At 43.0% G+C, this 12,897-nt stretch overlaps 1 protein-coding gene across 3 annotated transcripts in view; it reads left to right on the top strand.

Moving 5' to 3' along the window:
• The first annotated feature begins 7 nt into the window (after positions 1 to 7).
• PRCP (prolylcarboxypeptidase) overlaps positions 8 to 12,897 on the top strand; it is a 104,430-nt gene continuing 91,540 nt past the window's right edge. The window contains exons 1-2 of one of the 3 annotated variants that reach the window (XM_075061781.1): positions 41 to 468; positions 3,327 to 3,392. The gene's annotated coding sequence lies outside the window, so the exon portion shown is untranslated. Of the gene's footprint in view, positions 469 to 3,326; positions 3,393 to 12,897 lie in introns of all 3 variants that reach the window. The other 2 variants (XM_075061779.1, XM_075061780.1) reach the window with 2 other exon arrangements.

Below are 12,897 nucleotides of genomic sequence, written 5' to 3' on the forward strand. Positions count from 1 at the left end.
ATCACATCCTGGCATGCCCGGCCCGCGGACCAGTCAGAGCCGCAGAGCTGTGTACCGGGGTAGGCCCCTCCCCCTGGGGGCGCCAGGGGCCCTAGGCAGATAGCTCCGAATCCCTTCCCCCCGCTAGGCATGGGGGCGGGGCGCTGAGCCCCCCAGCAGCCTCCCCCCCCCGCCCCCGGCTCGCGCCTTCCTCCGCTCAGGGTTCTCCCGCCCCGGGATTCCCCTCTCGGCCTCTCCCGCCCCATGCGGGGCTGGGCAGTGCCCCGGGAGCTGCGGCCGGTATAAAGCGAGCGGAGCGGCAGGCGGCTTGCTCATAGTCGCTATGCTGGGTGCTCCTGCTGCTCGGTCTGGGTAGCGTCCGCTGCCCTCCGGGGGCCTCTCCGCCCTGTCCCTGGCCTCCGGCGCGGCCCCCGGGGAGAGCTCAGTCCGCCCCGCCGCCGTCTACCAGACCCGCTACTTCCCCAGAAGGTAAACGCCTCCGCTCCCCCGCGAGAGACAGCCCGGCCTCTGCGGGGGGAGTCCCTCTGCTGGGCCAGGGTCACCCCAGCGTGAGGGTCTGCGGGGGGGAGTCCCTCTGCTGGGCCAGGGTCACCCCAGCGTGAGGGTCTGCGGGGGGGGTCTCCTCTGCTGGGCCAGGTCACCCCAGCGTGAGGTCTGCGGGGGGGGGGTCTTTCCTCTGCTGGGCCAGGGTCCCAGCGTGAGGGTCTGCGGGGGGGGTCCCTCTGCTGGGCCAGGGTCACCCCAGCGTGAGGTCTGCGGGGGGGGTCTCCTCTGCTGGGCAGGGTCACCCCAGCGTGAGGGTCTTCGGGGGGGTCCCCTCTGCTGGGCCAGGGTCACCCCACCGTGAGGGTCTGCGGGGGGGGGGGTGGTCCCCTCAGCCGTGGGCAGTCCAAGCTATCCCAAATCCGAGCCACAGCAGGCGTCCCATCCTGGAAGAGCTGCAGCCTGTCTGGGCTGGGGCCAACTAGCTGCAGGGGGCGCACCGGGGCTGTTTGAGGAGGCATAGCCTTCCTCTGCCTATTAGACATGCTGCCCATGGAGATAACCTTAGTCTCCTTTCCCCACACACAAGCCCCCCCTCAGCTGTTTCTCCCTCTCCTTTCCTCCCTATGACTTGAGGGAAGTTAATGGGCCATGTCACCTTGAATGGTCCTTTAAATATGTATTAAGTATGTATCTAAACAATCTGTTTCATCTTGTATTTATCAGTGATACTCTGAGACTTTGTCTGTACTAGAACTTACTTCAATATACCTTGCGTCACTCGGGATGTAAATAATCCACATCCCTGAACGACGTAAGTTACTCCGACCTAAGCACTGGTGTAGATAGCGCTATATTGGTGGGAGAGCTTCTCTTGCTGACATATCTACCATCTCTTGTGGGAGGTGGAGTAATTAAGCCGACAGGAGAGCTCTCTCCTGTCGACTTAGAACATCCTCGCCTGAAGCGCAACAGCAGTGCAGCTGTAGCACGTGTATCATAGACATAGTCTGAGTGAGTTTCCCAGACCTGAAGAAGAGCTCTGTGTAAGCTCAAAAGCTTGTTTCTCTCACCGATAGAAGTCGGTCCAGTAAAAGGTAATACCTCACTCACCTTGTCTCTAATATCCTGGGACCAACCTGACTATAACAATACTGCATAGAAAATGGGGTGTCATAAACATACAGCTAAGGGTAGCATAAAATCCCTCTTTACCCTGTAAAGGGTTAATTCCTCTTTTACCTGTAAAGGGGTAAGAAGCTTAGGTAACCTAGCTGATGCCTGACCAAAAGGACCAATAAGGGGACAAGATACTTTCAAATCTTGGCGGGGGGAAGGGGGCGGCTTTGTCAGTCTGTTCCTTGTGCCTTTTCCTGGAGAAGCAGCAAAAAGTTCTGTGGCGCCTTATAGACTAACAAACGTATTGGAGCATGAACTTTTGTGGGTTAATACCCACTTCGTTGGATGCATCCTGGAAACAGATCAAGGAAGCAAGCAATCCAACTCCATTAGTAGTAGTAGCAGCGAAGGAATGCATTAGCTTACTTTTATTTTGGCTTTTGATTTCCTTTGTAGGAAGAGGGAGGTTTATCCCTGGTTTTGTGACTTTAAGGTTTTGCCTAGAGGGGAGATCCTCTATGTTCTTGAGTCTTGTGTTATTCTGTAAGGTACTTACTTTCCTGATTTTACAGAGGTGATTCTTTTACTTTAATTAACATTCTTTTTTTAAGAACCTGATTGATTTTTCATTGTTCTTAAGATCCAAGGGTTTGGGTCTGTGTTCACTTGTACTAATTGGTTAGGATATTATTCTCAAGCCTCCCCAGGAAAGGGGGTGTAGGGACTTGGGGGGGATATTTGGGGAAGATAGCGCTCCAAGTGGCCTTCCCTAAATGTTTGTTTAAATCACTTGGTGGTGGCAGCATACTGTTCAAGGTGGAATTTGTGCCCTGGGAAAGTTTTTAACCTAAGCTGGTAAAAATAAGCTTAGGAGGGTCTTTCATGCGAGTCCCCACATGTGTACCGCAGAGTTCAGAGTGGGGAAGGAGCCCTGACATGGGGATAACAAGGTTTCACAACTTTATAGGACAAAGTATGATGTTTCTGTTCCCTATTTCTTTCTTTAGCTTCTTAGCAACAAAGATCCTGTTTTGACCCAAATAGTCTCTAACACAGGATTGAGAGGAGAAAAACAAGTTTGACATAATGACTTCTAGAATTTTGTATAAAAAGAGAAAACTGAATTCGTGAATATGGCAACAAACGTCATAGTGTAAATCACAAAGCAGACTTTCATTTTTAACTCATTTTTGTATATTCACCACTTACAAAAATTCTCCTTTGTGGCTGAAACTTTCTATACTAGATCTCTGTCCAAAGAGGTACATTAAAAAGTTTGAGCAGGATCCGTTCAATAAGGAGTAAGTTCCATTGTCAGAGAACAAACTTGATACTTCAAACTTTAAAAAATATTTAATGGCATGTTGCAAATGGATAATTTCAGAAGAACCACCTTGAAAAGTCTTAACTTTTAATATAGTAAGTTCTAACTAATCCCTTGGGTAAATTTTTTTTGTGGAAGGACGGGAAAGACTATTAAATAAAAAGTTGCAAATGACTGTAGGGGAAAATCACTTTTCTACAGTACAGTATTTCTGTGTTTAATCTGAGTTTGACTGTGAAGCATTTAAACACTTTATAGCACTGTTTGAAGCAGGATTTATATCAGAAGCTTCACTGCTGAGATTCAACTATTGCGAATATGCTCTTTGTGCAACTGGGGAAGTACACAGTGGAATTAAAAGTTTAACATTAACTTCCTCTTTACCCATTTTTTCTTAAAGTGAGATCAAATGCAAAAAGCTTATGTTGATGGAGGCTGAAGTCCAGAATGTTGAGAAACAAATCAGGTAATGCAGAAGCTAATGTTGCTATGAGACCTTTAACTTGCATACCTTCCTTGTACAGTACTCAGAGTAGCAGCCATGTTAGTCTGTATCTGCAAAAAGAACAGGACTACTTGTGGCACCTTAGAGACTAACAAATTTATTTCAGCATGAGATGAACATGAAAAGGTGGAAGTATGCATATCAACAGGAAGAGTCTAATCAATTGAGATGAGCTATCGTCAGCAGGGGAAAAAAAAACTTTTGAAGTGATAATTAAGATGACCCATAGAAGGTGTGAGGAGAACTTAGCATAGGGAAATAGATTCAATTAGTGTATAACCAGCTTTCCCAGCTCTTTAACGGCCTGAGTTAATTGTGTCTAATTTTGCTATTATTCGAGTTCAAGCAGTCTCTCTTTGGACGTCTGTTTTTGAAGTTTTTTTGTTTGCAAACTGCACCTTCAAGTCTTGTCACGAGTGGTTAGAGAGGTTTGAAAGTGTTTCTCCACCTGGTTTTTGAATGAGGCGTGGCTGTGTGATTAGGGTCCTGTGTTGGCGTTCTGTATTTTTTTGGTGGGTCCTGTCCTGGTTCTCCACGTAGATTTTAACAATTTCCATTCCCGCCGCCACCAGTCACCCCCAGCTAGATCAATCCACACAAATCGTCCATTTCTAGCTCTTACTGTGCTATAAGCGGATTTGTCACTTAAACACCACCCTTCCGGAACCCACTGACCGATATACTTAACTACTTGCCTCCAGCTTCCATCCAGGACCGCCATACGCATCGCATTGTCTACGCGAAGCTCTAGGATACAGACTGTATTTGCTCCAATCCTCAGACAGAGAGAGAGCTACCTACGGATCTCTATCAGCATTCTTAAACTACTACCACCTACTGAAGTAAAACGAGATTGACAGAGCCGAAGGGGTACCGAGAGAGCCACACTACAGGACAGGCCCACAAAGAGTACAGAAGCCCTAAGCATCACCTACAGCCCAACTAAACACGCAGGCGCAATCATCAACAGATCTACAACCTATCCTTAAAGATCATCCCTCCTCTAAGATCCTGGGAGCTTGGCCAGTCCTTCACTTTAGACAGCACCTCCCAACCTGAAACACATACTCACCAGCAGCCGCCACCAGACACATAAACACTAAACCCAGGAACCTATCCTTGCAACAAAGCCTGCATGCCAGCTCTGTCCAACTGCTCTATTCATAGTGCCACCATCATAGGACTTATCACCATCAGCCCGCCTCAAGGGCGTTCGTTCACCTGCACATCTACCAACGTGTATGCCCTTCACTGTGCGCAATGCCCCTCTGCCATGTATATTGGCCAAACGCCAGTCTCTTTGCGAAAGAATAACGACACAAATCTGGACATCAGACTCAAACATATCACAAACCAGTGGGAGACACTTCAACCTCTCTAACCTCATGACAGACTTGAAGGTGGCGTTCCTGCAACAAAAATTTCAAGCAGACTCCAGAGAGGACTGCTTGACTCAATTAATGAAATTGACACAATTACTCAGGCTTAACAGAGACTGGAATGGCTGGTTATTACCTATTTGAAATCTATTTCCCTATGCTACGTTCTCCTCACCACCTTTATGGGTCATCTTAATTCTCACTTCAAAATTTTTTTTCCCCCGCTGACGATAGCTCATCTCAATTGATTGATCTTCCTTTGAATGCATACTTCACCTGTTTCATGTTCTCTGTACTGTATAAATATCTCCTGTCTGTGTGTTCCATTCTGTGCATCTGAAGAAGTGAGCTGTAGCTCACGAAAGCTCATGCTGAAATAAATTTGTTAGTCTCTAAGGTGCCACAAGCACTCTTGTTCTTTGTACAGTACTGTGCATATCAGTGGCTGTCAATCTTATTTGTTGAAAACCAGGCTTGAAATGGACTGGAGCAATGATGGCCATGTCCTGACACAGGCCTCTCTCTCTCTCTCTTTTTTTTTTTTATTTTTTTATTTTTTTTTTTGCTACCTATTATTTCTCCTTACTGTTCTTTTTCCCATCTTGTCTTTTATTTATTTTCTTATTCATTTTTGCTCTCATACATATTTCTTTCTGACGTCTAGGTCTGATTCACACAGAATTTTATATCAGTTTAACTATTTGGGTTAGGTATGTGTCTTTTCTAGTGAAATAGTTAAAGTGATACACCACCCCCACACCTCTGTGTGCACACATTTATACCAATATGAGGGTGCTGATAGCTTAATTCCCTTCCATGACAATAATAAGCTATATCAGCGTAAGCACTCTTATACTGGTATACTTGCATCCACAAGGGGAGATGTACTGCTTTAACTATATGGGTATAGTTAATATGGTACAATTTTTGTGTGTAGACAAGAACTTATCCTCCTTTCTTTGGTAGTTTTGAGCCCATTCTCCTACTCACTAGAAGGCTACATATTGGGAGTGTTCACTGATGCTGTCTGAAGCCAAGCTGAGTGTAATGGAGAAGGGAAGCGGGATGACAATCTGCATTTTGCACCCACATTTGTGTGAGCTACTTTTATACAGCCAGCTATGTCAGAGGTCACAGCGAGAGGCAGGTGTGGGTAGCTCTCAAGGAACCACTTACCACTTTTATTTGCAGATTGGCAGCAGCTTTGCCATATGTTGGGGGCCTGAGGGGTAGAGAATCTGGAATCATGCAGCTTTCCAGACCCACAGTGTTCCTCTACCGCCTCCTAAAACTAGTCTGGCACCTTTCCCCCTCCAGGAATCCCACATCCTAGATTGGAAACACTGGAATGTGTATTAAAGTACTGTAGCCCTTGCAGGAGCTTGTAGCCTGCACAATGGTTATAAGGTGAAGGACTAGGAACATAATGCAGAAATGTAAGGGGCCCATAGGCCTAGACCTATGAGAAGAACTCAAGCAGTTAGCATGAGTGTAAGGCCAAACGGACTGTGTAGGAGTACTTGCTTAAAAGGGTTTGTGACCTTGGTGCCTGGATGGGCCATGCTGAGAAAGGGCAGACAATGCCCAAGATTGGTGATTTATTCTATAATTAGATTCACCAATCCAGTAACAAAACAGCTTTTGTAATACCACGCTGGTTAACCAGAAACCAAATGCAGTCCCCTTTTAGGCAATCCAGCCTTTGGCTCCCATCTAGACAGCCAACTCTAAGGGCTTGTCTACACTAGCCGCCAGATTGGCGGGCAGCGATCGATCCAGCAGGGGTCAATTTATCTTGTCTATGGATGCGATAAATTGACCACTGAGTGTTCTCCTGTCGACTCTGGTATTCCACCAGAAAGTGAAGCACAAGCAGAGTCAATGGGAGAGCATCAGCTGTTGACTTACTGCAGTGAAGACATCACGGTAAGTAGATCTAAGTACGTCAACTTCAGCTACGCTATTCACTTAGCTGAAGTTGAGTATCTTAGATCGACCCCGTGCGGTAGTGTAGACAGCCCTAATATAATGAGGGGTTACTAAAAACCTTATTCACCATAAAAGTTTTACTTATCCCAAAGGACTGGACACATTGCCCACCAGGCCAGTGAATATTTCAGATTTCACCCAAATACATGCTACAGCCAATCCTTACTAACTAAGGGTATGGCTACACTTGCAGCTGTACAGCGCTGCCATGGGAGCACTCCCGCAGCAGCGCTTTGAAGTGCGAGTGTGGTCGCGGCGCCAGTGCTGAGAGAGAGCTCTCCCAGCACTGCAGGTACTCCACCTCCCCGTGGGGATTAGCTTATAGCACTGGGAGCCGCGCTTCCAGCGCTGGGGCATTGTTTACACTGGTGCTTTACAGCACTGTATCTTGCTGCGCTCAGGGCGGTGTTTTTTCACACCCCTGAGTGATAAAGTTGCAGCACTGTAAAGCGCCAGTGTAGCCAAGGCCTAAATCGAAGATTTATTAATAAAAGAAAAAAGAGAGTTATATATGGCTTAGGGATCACTATTGATACAAATGTGTGTAAAGTACTTAGATCAGTTTCATAGCAGAGATGGTGAGGCTGCTGGTTTGTGTAGACTTTCTGGAATCAATTTAGAAGGTCATAGTCCAATAGGTAGTCCAGGTGTAGAATTTGTTCAAATTCTTCCATGAGAATTCCAGGGTAATCCAAGGTAACTTCATCTTATGGTTAAACCTTCCCTGTTAAAATTTAAGCAGACCTGAGATATCAAGATCAGGCCCGGAGCTTTGTTTTATAGCTCCCTAGCAAGCTGGCAAGCCTCTTGTCACAGCAGAACCTCCCCGGAGGAAAAATAGGCAGTGCAGATAGTGGCTTTGAAGTTAATGTCTATTTCCTAGGCATACACGGATAAACTAGTTGCATTCATTCACATAAGACAATTAGCCTCTACTTCATTATGGCATAGATAATTAAGTTGAAGATAATATCGAGCACATCACCAGCCACTGACAGTATCAGGAGGTGTGAGCCAGAGTGACATTGTTCTTCAACTACAAGAAAGGGACCAAGAGACTTTCTCTGTTAGATCATATGAACTGGAACCATAAACTTCCTGAACATTACGTCTCACCCAAATGAGGGTCAATCCATCCTCCTCATCATCATCCACTCATTATACTCCACACCCGAACATAGCCACTTATGAACTTCATACCCTCGTATCTCAATGTCTGTGCTTCGACCCATCAACCTTTTACCTCCAGTCGGGGATATTGCAGATTATGTATTCCTTATGCCATCTGCTCTTAAACCAAACTTTGCACCCTCAATAATCTGTATGTCATTCCCTGATAACCAGAAACTTCTGTGCTTAAACTCTGTACCATCCACTTTTTCTTATCTTAATAAAATTTTTAAATCTGTTCTTATTAGTTTCCTGCAGTATCTGAGATCAAAGATGTAAAAGTTAACTGAACCATCCGCATGTATAATACAAAGCACTTAAGACATGAAAGGGAATTAGCATCTACAAGCTGACTTCTATTAGTGCAAATAAATGGGTTAGTGATTGCTGGTCTAATATATTTTTTTTGAAATTCACGTACAAGTAGATTGGCTTGATCACATTTCAGTGCCTCTTGTTAAGTTGTTGTGGCTGATACCCAAGTTGGCTGATCTGATCTGTCAGTATCACAGGGATAGCATAAGTAAACTATTAGTGACCTTAAACCACAGGATGGTATAAAGACTTTTTTGCTTGTTTTATAATAATCACAAGTGCTGAAATTAAGGAAAACTGCTGATAGGTAACAGCAAGAAGCCAGTTTGTATCAGTTTAGGGTGTTTTTAGAGAGCATCTGCAAATGTCTCACTGCATGTAAACCTAGTAACCCGATCAATGTATATGCTAATACATTTAAACTAATTAATATGCTATCCTATAAGATAAGGACACTCCAACATTAAGAGGGTGAGGAATTTAAGATATGACATGGGAGGAGCTACTTATACATATGCATGAAGAACATCAGAGCCTATAAAACATCTGGTTTTAGTACAAATTTAACAGCTGAACTGATGATCCAGAATGCCACTTTTGGCCAGTATGGCTGAGGTGATGTTACTGTGAGAACTTTAACTTTCGTATTTCCTGATGAGCCTCTTTGCATAGTATTCAATAACTTTTAAAGTGTTCTCAGCAGAAGAGCTAATAAGATTTATGTCAGAGTTTTCTTTGATACATAGTGCTTCTGGGGGATTTGATGCATATGTCTGATAGGCCCTGTTTCCCCTCATCACTCTTTCTGGTTCCATCTTTCACAGAATTAAGCCTCTGTGCAATGGCTTGTACTGATATAATCAGGGCTTTGGAGCTGTGCTCCGGCTCCACTCCAGCTCCAGGCAAAAACCTGCAGCTTTGCTTCTCTGGGCTCCGCTCCAAAGCCCTGGATATAATGCATTATTTAAAACTTAAACTCTTTTCCAGGATTGGTTTGAAAGATCAGGTCCTATAAAGTCTATCAAGATCGTGAGACTACTATCTTTAGCAAAGGGTTTATATTTTCAAACTAGTGCATGTAAATTGTGGGACAGTTTTCAAAATGTGTTCTTTCTGCATGTAAGCAGCTTCAAGTGCTTATTCATACATGTTATAAAATAGACACGCAAAGCCACCCAGTATGTGTGTAATTGGTAATGCTCTAAAACACAAATGTTTGTGTCCATAAAATTGCATGTGCATAAAAGGGGAGAGTGCATTGAGACATGAAAATTTGGCTTTTTTTCAATGGGAACAATACAGCTAATTCAGTTTCCGATTGTATCAGATGCCTTCAGTACCAGTCAAAAATGCTGCTAAACCTAGAAGAGCTGGGGAAAGAAAGACCTTGAGGTCAGAATTGCAAAAGTAGAGAGGAAAGAAATTAGAGGAAAGGAGAAGACAAACTATTCCTTCAGAAATAGTTCTTCCTGTCAGTCACAGAAGTTGCCCTGTCTCCAAGAGATGCATCAGGAACTCCCACACATTCACACTTAATGTGTTCCTTTCCCAGCAACGCACAAGACCTAGCTACGATCTGGATTATTATTCATTATCAAGCCTTCACATTCACCTGGGGAAGCCCATGCCTTCTGGGACCACCACCATGGGTGCTGGGATATGATGGTGCTAAGCATGGTCAAATGATTAGATAAAGAACGCAGTGTCGAAGTGTGATTGTCCGTTTAAATCTCTAAAGCCTGGTCTGCTTTAAGAAATTTTGTTTTTGCTAGGGTTTTATTGGGGAATAGAGGGGGAGCAGGGTTAAGCATGTTTGTTTTCATTACAATGGTGCCTAGAGGTCCAGTGTTAGATCAGGGCCCTGTTGAGCTAAGCATTGTACACCTAGTAAGAAACTGTCCCTGACCCAAAGAATGAGTTGGTTTTGTTGTTAAATTAGAAATTTCTATCTTTGTATGTGCCTGCATTAGGAAATTTCTACTAAAATTTCCCACTAGTGGAGCTGAAGTGGAGGGAAACTAAATATTTTTCTAGTTTAGGCACAGCTCAGGATGGCTTTTCTGTGTGTGTGTGTGTGTGTGTGTGTGTATATATATATATATATATATATATATATATATAATATATATTTTTTTTAAGTTATAACGTGATTAACCCTAAAAGTGCCTTGTAAAATAAATCATTGTGGGGAGGGAAGCAGGAAAACAGCCATTAAAAGGGTGTGATGCTTAATAGCTGTTTCCTATAAATTCCACAGTTGATTGAAATGCATGGAGATAGTGTATGTGAGTCACATCCTTCAGACTTTTGTATTTGGCAGGTATAGACTAAATATCTTTTCACTTCATTTTCGTCATCTGATTTTGACTAGACATTGAAGCTTCTCTCAGATCTGACCTTGCCACATCTCACTCCTGCCGTTGTCTGCGTCCAATGGAGATTTATTAGCGAGTGGCTTCAGTCGTTGCTGATTTGAAGCTCATATGTTACAGCTATTCAGAATTGATAGCTACCTCTAGTTGTGTACGTAATTGGGCCCACAAGACTGTATACACAATTCTGAGACAGGATGGCTCCATAATATTTAGTACGAGTAATAGGAATCATCTATCCAACCCCATATGCATAATTATATCTACTTGAAACGTCCCCTTCCTATGGGGACGCTATTCTATACAGTTTCTGCCCTGCTATGTACTGTGTTCACAAGAAAGTTTCCTAATTTTGAAACAAATGCCTTAGCACCAACTCTGGAAATCTCAATTGCAGGCATTGATATTTTTGTGTGGATAGTGTTGGCTTTTTTTTTTTTTTTTTTTTTTAAGCAGAGCTGTATAATATAACTTGGTATTAATGTAGCACTTTTTATCCATGGATTTCAAACCAATTTACAAGGAAAGATGTGTGGGCAATACATCCTTTTTGAACTGATAAAACTGAAGCACAGAGGCTAAGCCTGGGCAAAACAATGAATTGATGTAGGGTGTCCTTAAATCACATGTTCTTGAGATTAATTCTTTTAATTCCAGTAATTATGGTGCAATATTTAATTGGTACTGGTGATGGTTCTCAGAATAGTAACATGTTGAGAGCAAATAAGTTGGATCTCATCATCACTGACAACATAATACAATAGCCTTTTAATTTTTTTGATAAAAGGAAAAAAATCTGTGATTTTTGAAACCTACTTAGTGCTAATTAAAAGTAGTGTCACTGGTTAAAAAGAGGTGATAATTCATGTCTGTGACAAACATTATGTTAATATGTTTTATTCATCAAGTAGTATCGGAGTACTTGGCAACAGCTCTGCTGTGATTTCATAATGGGATTTAAGCCAGGAGCTATAAGTGAATACAAGCTATAAGCAAAAACAATAGATTTTGTTCAGCAGATAGGCAAGTGCGGAAGTACTTGTTACAGCTTACCAGTGAATTTTTATTTTTATACACTGTTTATCTATGGGTCACAATGCAGACATTAACTTTTCAAAGTAAGCAGGAAACACTTAATTTCCTCACAACTTGCAGCCTCTTCCTTCAAGGGAGCAGTTAATACAGTAACTACAAAAGGCAGCAATAACAACAACTACCTCTTTGAAAATAAACACTTCCTCTTTTATGCACCAGCCATTTTAATCATTAAAACTATAATAAACAGAGAGTGAGAATTGTGGATGACAGTGTCTTGATTAAAGAAAGTTTAAAAGGCTAAACAAATGAAACTTCAAAGTAGAAAGAGGCCTTTCGTGAACTCCACACACAAATTAGATTCTCAGATGATGTAAATCAGAATAGTTCTATTGAAGTTATTCTGATTTACACCACTTGAGGATCAGGCCCTCTGTTTAATGGTCAAACCAAAACTGTGAATTCCTCTGTTGGTAGGGGTTCAGAGCCAGCTAGCAGTTCAAAGTGGTATTTAATGTCAACATGTTCTGTGTTGAATTCATTCTCTAGCTGAGAAGATTAAGACCATATAACTGCTTGAGAACATGTTTGTGATGAGACATCATTGACTTAAATGTAGATGATTTGTAGCACATCCCAAATTGGGAAGAGGTTAGGGACCACATGACTGTCTTTGAATCTGTTTCAAAACCTGAAGGAATGCGGAATGAAAAGAGGGAGATGGAATATAATTGAAACAGTGTTTGTTCTGCTTGATAACTTTTCTCCCTCCCTACATTCCCTTGGTCTCCCTGTTTAGCTGATCCCCTCTCAAAGAAAACCTTAACCAAAAAATTAAACCAAACAAAGGGTGAAAACATGGTGGCACTAACAGGCTGTTAGCAAAACCTTCTTTGTTATATCCCTTTCTCCTTAATCTTTTGTCTATTTTATCTGTTTAAATTGTAAACTCTCTCCAGGCAGAGGTTCTCATTCTGTTTGTGTAAAGCCTAGTGGAGTGAGGCCCCTGATCCCAGTGGCCCTTAAGTTATACCATGATATAAATAATAAAAATTTGACTCTAAGTCTGTAAAAGCAGCAGAGAATCCTGTGGCACGTTATAGACTAACAGACGTTTTGGAGTGTGAGCTTTCGTGGGTGAATACCCACTTCGTCAGACGCAGGTAGTGGAAATTTCCAGGGGTAGGTGTGTGTGTGTGTGTGTGT

This window comes from Chelonoidis abingdonii, chromosome 1, assembly GCF_003597395.2.
Source record: "Chelonoidis abingdonii isolate Lonesome George chromosome 1, CheloAbing_2.0, whole genome shotgun sequence".
Lineage (NCBI taxonomy): Eukaryota > Metazoa > Chordata > Testudines > Testudinidae > Chelonoidis > Chelonoidis abingdonii.